This window comes from Oncorhynchus nerka, linkage group LG6, assembly GCF_034236695.1.
Source record: "Oncorhynchus nerka isolate Pitt River linkage group LG6, Oner_Uvic_2.0, whole genome shotgun sequence".
NCBI lineage: Eukaryota > Metazoa > Chordata > Actinopteri > Salmoniformes > Salmonidae > Oncorhynchus > Oncorhynchus nerka.
In genome coordinates, this window is record NC_088401.1 from 58,306,821 (window position 1) to 58,322,638 (window position 15,818).

The window sequence follows — 15,818 nt, forward strand, 5'->3', positions numbered from 1 at the left end:
CCCCCTTCCATATCAAAATGACCCTGGGCGTGTTTACCTCCTGCCGTATCAAAATGATCCAGGGCGTGTTTACCTCCTGCCGTATCAAAATGACCCAGGATGTGTTTACCCCCTTCCGTATCAAAATGACCCAGGATGTGTTTACCCCCTTCCGTATCAAAATGACCCAGGATGTGTTTACCCCCTTCCGTATCAAAATGACCCAGGGGTGTTTACCTCCTGCCGTATCAAAATGACCCAGGACGTGTTTACCTCCTGCCGTATCAAAATGACCCAGGACGTGTTTACCTCCTGCCGTATCAAAATGACCCAGGACGCGTTTACCTCCTGCCGTATCAAAATGACCCAGGACGCGTTTACCTCCTGCCGTATCAAAATGACCCAGGACGCGTTTACCTCCTGCCGTATCAAAATGACCCAGGGCATGTTTACGTATCAAAATCCTGTGTTTACCCCCGTATCAAAATGACCCAGGATGTTTACCTCCTTCCGTATCAAAAATGACCCAGGGCGTGTTTACCCCCTTCCGTATCAAAATGACCCAGGGCGTGTTTACCTCCTTCCGTATCAAAATGACCCAGGGCGTGTTTACCTCCTGCCGTATCAAAATGACCCAGGGCGTGTTTACCTCCTGCCGTATCAAAATGACCCAGGGCGTGTTTACCTCCTGCCGTATCAAAATGACCCAGGGCGTGTTTACCTCCTGCCGTATCAAAATGACCCAGGGCGTGTTTACCTCCTGCCGTATCAAAATGACCCAGGGCGTGTTTACCTCCTGCCGTATCAAAATGACCCAGGGCGTGTTTACCTCCTGCCGTATCAAAATGATCAAAATGACCCAGGGCGTGTTTACCTCCTGCCGTATCAAAATGACCCAGGATGTGTTTACCTCCTGCCGTATCAAAATGACCCAGGGCGTGTTTACCTCCTGCCGTATCAAAATGACCCAGGGCGTGTTTACCTCAAAATGACCCAGGGCGTATCAAAATTACCCAGGATGTGTTTACCTCCTGCCGTATCAAAATGACCCAGGACGTGTTTACCTCCTGCCGTATCAAAATGACCCAGGGTGTGTTTACCTCCTGCCGTATCAAAATGACCCAGGATGTGTTTACCTCCTGCCGTATCAAAATGACCCAGGGCGTGTTTACCTCCTGCCGTATCAAAATGACCCAGGGCGTGTTTACCTCCTGCCGTATCAAAATGACCCAGGGTGTGTTTACCTCCTGCCGTATCAAAATGACCCAGGACGTGTTTACCTCCTGCCGTATCAAAATGACCCAGGACGTGTTTACCTCCTGCCGTATCAAAATGACCCAGTGTTGTAACCCTGTGTTTTGTTTACTACTGGGTTGTATTTACTACTTGCTTTCAATGACATTTTTCTCAAGACCTGTTCGACTCCGGACCAAGCCTCTTACAGAGACAACTGAACGAGAGTGCTTCCAAGTTGATAAGACCATAAGGGCAATTCCACGGTTCCCGGAATTACGCTTTGACTCAGATTTTTCATTTTAAAATGTTCGCCAAACAAAAAACATTGATTTCAAAGTTTAACAAACCATACAATTCTATGCACAAGGACTTTCACAAAAACACATTTACTGGAAGAACTGTGAAAATGCAAAGTTTGGTAACAGAATTACTGCAAAATCTCCCTAAGTGTTTTATGTGACCGAGTTTTCCAGAAACTCTGTTAAATATCTTCTCCCAATTAAGATTCAAAAACATCTGCTGAAAGAAAGACACCTTGAGTTTGCAAAAATAAATATTTTGGTTATTGATCTACAGTAGGTGAAGGGGATTTACACCCGGTAACGGGATTACATCATGGGTCCCTGATCTGTACTGTACACAAATGCATCATTCTGGATATGAATGTCATTCTCTTCATGGTGATGTATCCCGAATAGGTAAACGAACGTAGTAATATGGAATATCCTTATTTTGCATATTTATTTTGCATATTCTAAACACTGGCATTTATTGTAATGGACTCCGCTCCCAAAAAAGACCACATTTGAAACAATCTGAACCAATCATAGACGTCTATGTTTCACAAGTTTGGACATCACTGTAGAGCACAGTAAAGCACTGAACAACACAGCACAGTAGAGTTCAGTACATTATACTGTACTCTGCTCTAGTGTGCTCTACTGTACTGAACTATACTGTACAGTACTATAATGTACTCTACTTTCCTTTACTGTACTGTTCTCTATTGTGATCTACTATAAGTGTAGTGTCCTGTACTGTCCAAACTTGTGAAACATCGACGTCTATGATTGGTTCGGATTTGGTTTGGCCTGGGCAGACTGACCAAATTTCAACCACTTTTCAACATCCACAGATGTCCATTGTCAGCCGGTGCTCAGTGGGTACGGCTGATGGTTACAGTAAATGGAAAGAGGGTAGGTGGTAGGTGTCAGGAAGAGCAGGGAGAGATGGTATTAACTGGAGACAGAGAGAGAGAAGAAAAGTGAGAGGGAGAAGTTGTCCAGACTGTTTTCATAGTCTTGCTTTGACCCCCAGATAACAGAAAGACAAAGAAACCTGTTATGAGCTGAACATAACAGTATGGCAGTGGAAGGGAGGACAGTAAGCAGGTGACCCAACAGTGGTTTGTGACTACTATGATTGTAGCAAATTTCTTTGCAGTAATTCGATTCCAGAGTTTTCTGTAATTCACTTAATAATTCATAAACAAACTTGATATCTTTAAAAACACAAACTAATTGGTAGGTCTACCTTTACTTATAACATAATTACAAGGCAACAATTCTTGAACTTACAGAATGTAAACAATTTCTCTTTCTTATTGATATTATTTGACATGGGGTCTTTATTGTCTTTTGATGTATTTCTGATACATTTTAAGACTTATTCAGGTCGAGGTTTTCTAAGACTCCTTTTCCATCTGTTTGACCAGATAACAAAGCCTTTGCTTTTCCCTAATGGATGGAAAATGGCTGAAAAATTTACATACGCCTTCATTTCTCAAAAATATAGACTCTTAGCTTTTATTTGACACCCAAATTGACATGATCCTATGAACATCCCATGTATAAATGAAGGTACTGAAGGTTTGGTTGAACCTCAACACCTGCAGGTTCCTGATGGAGGCATTCAATTCAGTCATTCAACACGACACTGGATGTCAGAGAACACCACATTGACCCACCATTGACAAGTCAATCTAGCCAATGTAGAGTGAATGCTTGTCCAAACTGCTCCGAGTGACCTGGGCCTATAACTAATGTGGTCCTCAATACACAGGCAATGTGATTGATGCTTCAATAGGTCCCTTATCCAGAAATTAGTGTGGTAGAGATGACTCATGACGGATGTGCTATGGTGTTTCAAGCACACCACAGCTTTTCAATTGCAGATTCAGAAGAAAGGACTGCAGGTTGATTCAGAATGTTCACGCTGTATCTAAGGTGCTAATGCATAAAACAAACAAACTCCGTAAGCGGCTCCTCTAAGGAAGTCACGTCATTGGATCTTGAGGCAAAACCACACAGTGTAAACATTGTTGATTCCTTTGTGTTTTTGTCCTTTATCTGTAATGGATTGAATTTGGGCATTTCTTGGTTGCATCAAAGTCTGTTACAACACTATATACCATCTAATAATAGCCATTCAGCAGACACATTTATCCAATGCAACTGTCATGTATGCATACATTTCCCGTATGAGTGACCGCAGTGGGAATTGAACCCATGGCTCTTGGTGTTGCAAGAGCCATGCTCTAATGAATGAGCTACGCAGGACCAACCATCTCTGGTTGGGTAACAGTAAAACGTCAAGATAGTCAAGGTAAGATAATGGGTTCTTTTGTTTTTTCTCCAGATCATGAATCTGAGAACATTGATATTTTATGACAAAAAATCACTGTACTTTACACAGACTGTGATAACAGTCACAGCAGTCTACTTTATTCTGAGACTGGAGTGTAAAGGAGCATTTATATCTTGTTTTGCTTGGCTACAACATGAGGATCTTTGTTTTTGTAGATCTGTGTCTGGGGTCAAAGGGCCTCAAAGATTCCGCAGCATGAAAGACGGCTGACTTCTAGGAATAGGGGAACGGCACCTCAGTACCTCCAGGCTCTGATCAGGCCCTACACCCAAACAAGGGCACTGCGTTCATCCACCTCTGGCCTGCTCGCCTCCCTACCACTGAGGAAGTACAGTTCCCGCTCAGCCCAGTCAAAACTGTTCGCTGCTCTGGCCCCCCAATGGTGGAACAAACTCCCTCACGACGCCAGGACAGCGGAGTCAATCACCACCTTCCGGAGACACCTGAAACCCCACCTCTTTAAGGAATACCTAGGATAGGATAAAGTAATCCCTCTCACCCCCTCCCTGAAAAGATTTAGATGCACTACTGTTCCACTGGAGGTCATAAGGTGAATGCACCAATTTGTAAGTCGCTCTGGATAAGAGCGTCTGCTAAATGACTTAAATGTTAAATGTAAATGTAGGAATACTAGGATGGGTTGAGTTACAGCATGCCAGATCTGTTATAGTGAGGGAAAGGTATAGCATTGTTGGACATTTTGAATGCACACATTATAGGCCTACTACATTATAGACATTATAGTCACATAAATGTTCCTGATCTATAAGATGAGAACATCCACATATTGCAGTATTGAGTAAAACCACAACAGCTCAATGCCCGCAACTTGCAGCTCGTATCAGTCTTAGATTTCAATTTTGTATCATCTGAATATTCAATGAAAGTGAGTGGCTAAAGTCAAATGCTGTCTCATAAAATAGCCTATATGATACAATGATAGAATACATAAATCAAATAGAAAACTAATTTGAATCTGGGTGAGAGGTTTTACGTAGAGTTAGCCTGGTGAGGACGAGACCACACAGAAATAGGCTAGCAGTGGTGGATGGAGGGTGAATCCATTTGAAATCAATAACTTTTTGACGGCATCACTTTTGATTTAAACAAATCTTTTCATACATGTTTGCCCATGGAAGAAGTGGTCAGAAAGAGACTTGTTGGACCTGAATGCCAAAACATTCAGGAGATAAAGGTGCTCAAGTTGACCCATTTTGCATACCCCACCCTACCATGAGACATCCATGTCTTCATCACTGGGAAAGATCAACGGTTGAGTTTGATATCATTTAGTGTGTGGTCAAACAATTATATTATTTCTTGAATATTTTTTATATTTTTTTATCCAAATTGACAGTTTTTATCTTTAACGACAATTATCTAAAAACACGTCAACTCGATTGTAGCTTAGACCCTATTTCACATCATTTGAGGTTTTTGTGTTGTGCCAACCATCAGTTTAGAGACAACATGTTCTTGAATACAGGTGGGTGTCATTTCAATCATAGAAATGTAATGAATGGAATGGACCTTTCCCTTCAGACCACTGCAATTTGACTGGTACACCATTGAAAGGTACATTTCATTGAAATTTTACCTTCTAATTACTACCACAAAGATGACCGCCGGTCCACCCACCATCGAATGTCAACATAAATGGTCATGTCTGCAGTGATGTAAAGTACTGAAGCAAAAATACTTGAAAGTACTACTTAAGTAGTTTTTGGGAGTATCTGTACTTGACTATTCATATTTTTGACTACTTTTACTTTACTTAACTACATTCCTAAAGAGAATTAAGTACTTTTTACTCCATACATTTTCCCTGACGCATCACTACATTCTTAAAGAAAATGATGTACTTTTTACTCCATACATTTTCCCTGACACCAATAAGTACTCATTATATTTTGAATGCTTAGCAGGACAATAAAATTGTCTAATTCACACACTTATCAAAAGAACATCCCTGGTTATGGCTACCGTTTTTAGATAATTGATGTTAAAAGGTTAAAAAAGTATGGATTGTTTTTTATTTTATTTTAAATCCCAGAAATGATACAATAGTTTGACAGCGCTGTTTGTCACCTTTCAAATGATACCAGTCTCAACCGTCTCATATCTCAATCTCTTCCAGTGATGAAGACATGGATGTCTCATGGTAGGGTGGGGTTTGCAAAACGTTGAGCACCTCTATCTCGTGAATGTTTTGTTCTTTCGGGTCCAAAAAGTCACTTTCTGACCTCTTCTACAATGGGCAAATATGTATGGAAAGTTTCGTTTAAAATCAAACGGGTACAGTCCAAACGTTTTTGAATTCTAATGGATTTACCCTAGAGACAGTTCATTTCAGGGTACAAGAGCTTGAAGATTTCAATCAAAGTGCCCTGACTTGACCCTGAGGAGAGCCGTCAGGGTGGATCATGTGTCATATCTAAGTTAATAGGAACCTCATAAAGCCTTGCCTGGTGCAGACCATGCTCATTCGGAATGACACACACACACACACACACACACACACACACACTACTAGAGATGTATTTCTCAGAAATAAATAAAGGCTAAGCCTGTAGGTCTACAAAACACACGCGCACACACATCCAGTCATTGATGGGTTGTGTGTCAATGCTGATGATGGCATACACACAGAAACAGACACACACACACTTTGGCATCACAAAGAGCCCCTGTTGGCAGCCTGTGGGCAGTGGAGTGTTTGGGTCCAGTGTAGACTGGGTGCCAGCCTGAGAGTCGGACCCTGAGGCCTGTTTCAACAGAGAGAGCCAGGATGCATTGGATTCACTTCAAAAACACACACACCACACACGTGCATTCGCGTGTGTACGTACACACACACACGGGTACGCACACACGCGTACACACACACACACACACACACATACACACACACACACACTGTTTATTCTACCCTTCTAAATACTCTGAAGGTCTTGACTGACGCGTGAATGAGAGTTGGTGGCAGTAGGGACAGACAGACAATACAAGTGATCAAAAGTGAAGCAAGCTGCACTAACGTCATGGGATGCCAGAAGGCCTTCTTTTATGTAGTACAGTTAGGCCCTAGCTGATTCCCTGGTCCGTTTATGTACGGGGTAAGGCAATGGACAGTGATTGCTGTAGTTTGACAAAATGGAACCCATCTCGGGTAGCGCATAGAACACAGACATAATCAAGGAGATACACAGACATTATCATGGAGACGAAACCCTATCATCATCATCATCATGATGATGAACACTTCGTTCTTAGGAAACTATGCAGTATTTTGAATTTTTATTTAATATTTATTACACTGTTACCCCAGGAAATCTTAAGTCTTATTACGTACAGCTGGGAGGAACTATTGGATATAAGAGCAACGTCAACTTACCAACATTACAACCCGGAATACGACTTTCCCGAAGCGGATCCTCTGTTTGGACCACCACCCAGGACAATGGATCGGATCCCAGTAGGTGACCCAAAACAACGGCACCGCAGAAGGGGCAGACGGAGTGGTCTTCTGGTCAGGCTCCGTAGACGGGCACACCGCCCACGAGTATACTAGGTAGACAAAATTCGAGCAAGGGTTGCCTTCCAGAGAGACATCAGAGATTGTAACATTCTCTGTTTCACGGAAACATGGCTCACTCGGGATACGTTATCAGAGTCGGTACAACCACCTGGTTTCTTCACGCATCGCGCCGACAGAAACAAACATCTCTCTGGTAAGAAGGGCGTGGGAGTATTGTATGCCTTATGATTAACGAGTCGTGGTGTGATCATAACAACATACAGGAACTAAAGTCCTTTTGTTCACCTGACCTAGAATTCCTTACAATCAAACACCGACCGCATTATCCACCAAGAGAATTCTCTTAGATTATAATCACAGCCGTGTATATCCCCCCCAAGCAGACACCTCGACGGCCCTAAAAGAACTTCATTGGACTCTATGTAAACTGGAAACCACATATCCTGAGGCTGCATTTTTTGTAGCTGGGAATTTTTAACAAGGCTAATCTTAAAACAAGGCTCCCTAAATTTTATCAGCATATCGAATGCTCGACCCGGGCTGGCAAAATTCTGGATCATTGCTACTCTAACTTCCGTGACACATACAAAGCCCCCCCGCGCCCCCTTTCGGCAAATCTGACCACGACTCCATTTTGTTGGTCCCAGCCTATAGACAGAAACTAAAACAGGAAACGCCCATGCTCAGGTCCTTTCAATGCTGGTCCGACCAATCTGATTCCACGATTCAAGATTGAAGCAATCACGTGGAATGGGATATGTTCCAGATAGCCTCAGACAACAAAATTGGTGTATACGCTGATTCGGTGAGCGAGTTTATTAGCAAGTGCATCGGTGATGTTGTACCCACGGTGACTATTAAAACCTTCCACACCCAGAAACCGTGGATTGATGGGAGCATTCGTGCAAAACTGAAAGCACAAACCACTGCTTTTAATCATGGCAAGGATACCGGAAACATGACCGAATACAAACAGAGTAGCTATTCCCTCCGCAAGGCAATCAAACACGCTAAGCATCTGTATGGAGACAAAGTACAGTAGCAATTCAACGACTCAGACACGAGGCGTATGTGGCTGGGTCTACTGCCAATCACGGATTACAAAAAGAAAACCAGCCCCGTCGCGGACACAGATGTCTTGCTCCCAGACAAACTAAACAACTTCATAACTCACTTTGAGGAAAATACAGTGCCATTGACGAGGCCCGCTACCAAAAACCTGTGTGCTCTCCTTCACCGCAGCTAACGTGTTAACCCTCGCAAGGCTGCAGGCCCAGACGGCATCCCCAGCCGTGTCCTCAGAGCATGCGCATACCAGATGGCTTGTGTGTTTACGGACATATTCAATCAATCCCTATCCCAGTCTGCTATTCCCACATGCTTCAAGATGGACACCATTGTTCCTGTTCCCAAGAAAGCTAAGGTAACTGAACTAAACGACTTCCGTCCTCATGATGTGCTTTGAGAGACTAGTCAAGGATCATATCTACCTGACACCCTAGACCCACTCCAATTTGCTTACCGCCCCAATAGATACACAGACGACGCAAACGCAATCACACTGCACACTGCCCTAACCCATCTGGATAAAAGGAATAACTATGTAAGAATGCTGTTCATCGATTACAGCTCAGTATTCAACACCATAGTACCCTCCAAACTCGTCATTAAGCTCGAGGCCCTGGGACTCGACCCTGCCCTGTGCAACTGGGTCCTGGACTTTCTGACGGGCCGCCCCCAGGTGGTGAGGGTAGGAAACAACATCTCCACCCCGATGGATGATCCTCAACAATGGGGCCCCACAAGGGTGCGTTCTCAGCCCTCTCCTGTACTCCCTGTTCACCCATGACTGCGTGGCCATGCACGCCTCCAACTCAATCATCAAGTTTGCAGACGACACAACAGTGGTAGGCTTGATTACCAACAACGGCGACGAGACGGCCTACAAGGGAGGAGGTGAGGGCCCTCAGAGTGTGGTGTCAGGAAAATAACCTCACACTCAACATCAACAAAACAAAGGAGATGATCGTGGACTTCAGCAAATAGCAGAGGGAGCACCCCCCTATCCACATCAATGGGACAGTAGTGGAGAAGATGTAAAGTTAAGTTCCTCGACATACACATCACGGACAAACTGAAATGGTCCCCCCACACAGACAGCGTGGTGAAGAGCGCCTCTGCAACACCTCCTCTTCAACCTCAGGATTGTCACCAAAAACACTCACAAACTTTTACAGATGCACAATCGAGAGCATCCTGTTGGGCTGTATCACCGCCTGGTATGGAAACTGCACCGCCCACAACCGTAAAACTCTCCAGAGGGAAGTGAGGTCTGCACAACGCATCACCGGGGGCAAACTACCTGCCCTCCAGGACACCTACACCACCAATGTCACAGGAAGGCCAAAGAGATCATCAAGGACAACAACCACCCGAGCCACTGCCTGTTCACCCCGCTATCATCCAGAAGGCGAGGTCAGTACAGGTGCATCAAAGCTCAGACCGAGAGACTGAAAAACAGCTTCTATCTCAAGGCCATTAGACTGTTAAACAGCCATCACTAACATTGAGTGGCTGCTGCCAACATACTGCCTCAAATCTCTAGCCACTTTAATAATTCAAAATTGGATGTAATAAATGTATCACAAGTCACTTTAAACAATGCCACTTTATATCATGTTTACATACCCTACATTACTCATCTCATATGTATATACTGTACTCTATACCATCTGCTGCATCTTGCCTATGTTGTTCGGCCATAGCACATTCATATATTTATATGTACATATTCTTATTCCTTCTTTTACACTTGTGTGTATAAGGTAGTTGTTGTGAAATTGTTAGATTACTTGTTAGATATTACTGCACGGTCAGAACTAGAAGCACAAGCATTTCGCTACACTCGCACTAACATCTGCTAACCATGTGTATGTGACCAATAACATTTGATTTGATCAAACTACTGCAACAGGAGTGATACAGGGGGATGGGATAAGGAACAAACAAGCCATGTTGTTTTCTTTCATTAACTCAGCAGCACAGACCATCAGCTAAAAACTATGTTTAAGAGAACTTTGGGGGCCTCCCGAGTGGCAAAGAGGTCTAAGGAACTGCATTGCAGTGCTAGAGGCGTCACTACAGACCTGGGTTAGATCCCAGGCTGTATCACAACCGGCCTTAATTGGGAGTCCTATAGGTGTTTCCTCCAACACATTGGTGCGGCTGGCTTCCGGGTTAAGCGGACGGTGGTTAAGTAGCGCGGTTTGGCGAGTCATGTTTCAGAGGACGCCTGACTCGACCTTCGCCTCCCGAGACCATAGGGGAGTTGCAGCGATGAGGCAAGACCGAAATTGGGGAGAAAAAGGGGGTAAAGTACAACAACAAATAATATATATATATATACACCTGAAGGATATACATGTATATATATATATATATATATATATATATATACACACACACACACAATGCCTTCGGAAAGTATTCAGACCCCTTGATCTTGGTTTCATCAGACCAGAGAATCCTGTTTCTCATGGTCAAAGAATCTTTAGGTGCCTTTCGGAAAACTTCAAATGGGCTGTCATGTGCCTTTTAATGAGGAGTTGCTTCCGTCTGGCTACTCTACCATATAGGCCTGATTGGGGGAGTTCTGCAGAGATGGTTGTCCTTCTGGAAGGTTCTCCCATCTCCACAGAGGAACTTTCAAGCTCTGTCAGAGTGACCATTGGGTTCTTGGTCACCTACCTGACCAAGGCCCTTCTCCCCCGATTGCTCAGTTTGGCCGGACGGACAGCTCTAGGAAGAGACTTGGTGGTTTCAAACTTCTTCCATTTAAGAATGATGGAGGCCACTGTGTTCTTGGGAACCTTCAATGCTGCAAAAATGTTTTGGTACCCTTCCCCAGATCTGTGCCTCAACACAATCCTGTCTTGGAGCTCTACGAGCAATTCCTTCAACCTCATGGCTTGGTTTTTGCTCTGACATGCACTGTCAGCTGTGGTACCTTATATAGACAGGTGTGTACCTTTCCAAATCAAGTCCAAACAATATATTTTTCCACGGGTGGACTCTGATGAAGTTGTGGAAACATCTCAAGGATGATAAATGGTAACAGGATGCACCTGAGCTCAATTTCAAGTCTCATAGCAAAGGGTCTGAATACTTATGTAAATAAGTATCTGTTTTTATTTAATCAATTCTAGAATAAGGCTGTAATGTAACAAAATGTGGAAAAACTCAAGGGATCTGAATACTTTCTGAAAGCACTGTATATAAATATATAAAAACAAGAGCTTTGATCTAGTGGTTGGGTTTGCCTTGAATCAAATTGCTAGATAGCCAGGGCCCTCTTCTGGGGTACTAGGGCAGGATTCCCCAACTGACGGGCCGCGGGGGTTTTATACGTTTTTTTTTGTTCGAATTTTCATTGTTGGACATGAAAGACTGTAAAAACACCAGGAATACAGCTGCAAGTATTCCGACGCATAATGGAGAGACACGTGATTGTATATAAATGTAAGCTAGGTTTTAAATTATTATGTTTTAGTTCCATATTATAGCTGTTTGTGCTTCTTGTGGTCAATTTGCCCTCCGCTTAAGAAAAAAACATCGGCCTGCAGCTGAATCTAGTTGATGATCCTTGCACTAGGCAATTTTTGTTTAAATGTGTCTTGTAGAGGATGTCGAAGTTGTCAGTATAGTAGAATTCATGCCTAGGCCTACATTTTCAGTCTATAACACAGCTCTCTGTTTTCACTTTTGCGTTAACGAGAAAACAGTGTCAACCTTCGAGTTTTGACCTGAAGTAAAGTTTGTATTTTTAAACTAAAATATATGCTGTGGAATCTGCATGTTGAAAACATGTATGAATGCCCTAGATTCCATGACACAGTGCATGGCAAAGAGGATGGGGGGGGGGGGGTATATTTCCACTTATGAAGTCTATCCTAAACCAATTGTTACTTCAAAGATTGTCTGGCATGACACAAACTAAACCATGGCTAGTGTTCCAGATAAGGCTCTATGTTCAGACACACTTGACGAGGCCAGCTGGTGTATTTTAAGCTAATGGAAGGCTATGGCCCTTCAGCATTAATGTATCCTAAATAAATCATTTTCTTGAAACACATGAATGATGTGTGAGTTAATTTCAAGGTGTGTTTGTTGTGTCTTTTGAACTGGTATAGGCTTGGTTGTAGGTGGACAGTGCATCAACAATCTCCAATTTGGAGATGCAGCCATAAAATAATTTGATAAAGACAACTTTCACTCGCTTTTTAAAAAAAGAAGTCATTTTTGTGACAGTTGTGTTTCTGGCTGCCATGGCCTTCGTTTTAATTAGTAAAGTACATGCCAGGCATGATCCCGCTGAATTCAACCTGTCAGAGTGTCAGTCAGCTTCCTTAGGTCCAAGTGCCCTCTCTACTGACCCACAGGGGAATGACACCACTGACCCACAAGTAAAGTAATAACTTGCTATAGAGTCTGGCACCTGAGAGTTCGCTTTAGGTCACTTCACCCTAAATGGGGGCAGCAGTGCAAGTGTGATGACACAGGGTGCTTGACTGTGGATAAAGAGTTTGAAGCTATGAGAACAATGAGAGAGAGTAGAAAGCAGCCATTTGAAGGTTCTATATAATCCTTCTCGAGAGCAGGAAACAAAGAAATGCGTTGTATGTCAACACTGTAATGATTTTGTGCAGTCCTCTTGCCATTGTTAAAGAAACAGAGCTATGTTAAACGTCAGACTTCAACACCTCCACGAAAAGGCTGTTGTAAACTAACACATCTTAAAACGGAACCTTCAATACAGACATTACACCATTAGAAATTGGAACCCGGCACTATATAAGCAAGTCACAACCTATTCGGTTCATGAACACAGCCGAAACATCCAATTTGAACAATTTAGCCCGCCTGAAAGCTAACACACAGTTGAATCGTCATTGAGTCTGAATTTGGTAGACTAGCCGTTGCCCCACAAGTTTGTCACAGATGTTTCTCAAATAAATCGTATTTGTTACTGAAATGAATGGAGAACTTTACATTGCAACACAGACTAAAGTGGGAATAACATGGCAATAGTGTGGTAACAAGTTAAAGTGACACGCTGAACATGTATTCCTCTCAGACGTCCAGAAGACCATAGGACGTAGGGTTTAGTGTTTGATTTGGGATTGGGTTACTTGAATTGCTTCACACAGCCTTCACATTACCAATCTCAAAATGGCTGAATTGACAAGTGTATCTGGATTCAGTCCAGTGCCCCTCAGTAAGCTAGAATTCAGAGATGTAGCTAAATGCATGAATGATAGTGTTTCCCCAAGCCTTGTAATATGGCCTAACAGGCTATAGGCCCATCTGTCAAACTTAGTAAGTAACAGCCAGTGGATATAAAATCAGTAGTTGTTCCTTTGATCAAGCCATGAGGTTGAAGGTATTGTCCATAGACAGGATTGTGTCGAGGCATAGATTTGGGGAAGGGTACCAAAACATTTCTGCAACATTGAAGGTCCCCAAGAACACAGTGGCCATCATTCTTAAATGGAAGAAGTTTGGAACCACCTAGACTCTTCCTAGAGCTGTCCGTCCAGACCAAACTGAGCAGTCAGGGAGAAGGGCCTTGGTTAGGGAGGTGACCAAGAACCCAATGGTCACTCTGACAGAGCTCCAGAGTTTCTCTGTGGAGGTGGGAGAACCTTCCAGAAGGACAACCATCTCCACACCACTCCATCAATCAGGCTTGTTTGGTAGAGTGGCCAGACGGAAGCCACTCCTCAGTAAAACGCACATGACAGCCCTCTTGGAGTTTTCCGAAAGGCACCTAAAGACTCTCAGACCATGAGAAACAAGATTCCCTGGTCTGATGAAAGATTGAACTCTTTGGCCTGGCACCTTCCCTACAGTGAAGCATGTTGGTGGCAGAATCATGTAGTGGGGATGTTTTTCAGCAGCAGGGACTGGGAAACTAGTCAGGATTGAGGCAAAGATGAACGAAGCAAAGTACTGAGAAATCCTTGATGAAAACCTGCTCCAGAGCACTACGGACTTCAGACTGGGGAGAAGGATCACCTTCCAACAGGACAACGATCCTAAGCACACAGCCAAGACAATGTAGGAGTGGCTTCGTGACAAGTCTCTGAATGTCCTTGAGTGGCCCAGCCAGAGCCCAGACTTGAACCAGATCTAACATCTCTGAAGAGACCTGAAAATAGCTGTGCAGCAACGCTCCCCATCCAACTTGACAGAGCTTGAGAGGATCTGCAGAGAAGAATTTAAGAAACTCCACAAATACAGGTGTGCCAAGCTTGTAGCATCATATCCAAGAAGAATCAAGTCTGTAATCGCTGTCAAAGGTGCTTCAACAAAGTACTGAGTAAAGGGTCTGAAAGCTGATATTTCAATTTTCCCCCAATAAATGAGCTAAATATATTTTTTAACGGTTTTTGCTTTGTCATTATGGGGTATTGTGTGTAGATTGATGAGCAAAAAAACTATTAAACCAGTTTTAGAATAAGGCTGTAATTTAACAAAATGTGGAAAAGGTCAAGGTGTCTGAATACTTTCCAAAGGCACTGTATGTCAAACCATGTGTGTGTGTCAAACCACTGAATTTACTTACATAACCTGTTGTGTGAACCAGTTTTCGATATGTTTCTAAGGCTGTGACAATACCAGTATTGCAATATTTTTTCCATTGCAAAAATGAAAACACAAAGCAGACCTAACTCTTCAGTCCTTTAAAAACCTGCTGGATGTAAAATATTGTGTGCTTTAACTTGGAAAATAAATAAATGTGACTCTGGATGAAAGCACAATGATGTTTGTTTCAAACATTAGGGCTGTTTTCATAAAGAAGTTAAATCTGCTTTGTGTTTTGTTTCCTTGCTACGATACTAACAAGTATCGCGATACTGGTATCGTCCCGGGCCCTAATGTTGACATACAACAGCAACAGTCAGGGAAGTAAACTGTTACAGTTAGGACCTACTTCCCTCTACGGGTGTAATCCTAATCCCCTCTACGGGTGTAATCCTAATCCCCTCACGAGTGTAGAAAAAGTGACAGGCCAACACAGGTCTGGTTTTATTCACAAAATGAATAGGCCTTGTCATTCACCAGGTCTATAACAACACTGTGTGTTACCATTTTCTTGTGTCTGTATATGCTGACATAATTTCAAGAAGGGTTGTAGTGAGATATGGTTCAAGGGGGTGATGTCTGGTTTATGATTCATCTGTTGTTTTGCTCTGCTGGTCACTGATTGGGATTCTCATTAACAACAGTCAACACACCTTGACAAAGAATTTGGTATGGAATAGAACTTTATGGAACGGACCCTAATCCCAAAATGTTGGTGGATTCCCCAAATGATTTGGAATTTGGCATTTCCATCAAATGTATTTAGGTGGTAGACCCT

The 15,818-nt window shown here is 43.0% G+C and overlaps 1 protein-coding gene across 2 annotated transcripts in view; it reads right to left on the bottom strand.

The window, feature by feature from the left end:
• The window catches only part of LOC115130751 (polycomb group RING finger protein 3), a 42,114-nt gene that overhangs the window by 24,848 nt on the left and 1,448 nt on the right, over positions 1-15,818 (bottom strand). Inside the window, exon 2 of one of the 2 annotated variants that reach the window (XM_065019742.1) lies at positions 7,253-7,425. The exons of the other annotated variant lie outside the window; for it this stretch is intronic. The gene's annotated coding sequence lies outside the window, so the exon portion shown is untranslated. The remainder of the gene's footprint in view (positions 1-7,252; positions 7,426-15,818) is intronic. 2 annotated transcript variants of the gene reach the window in all.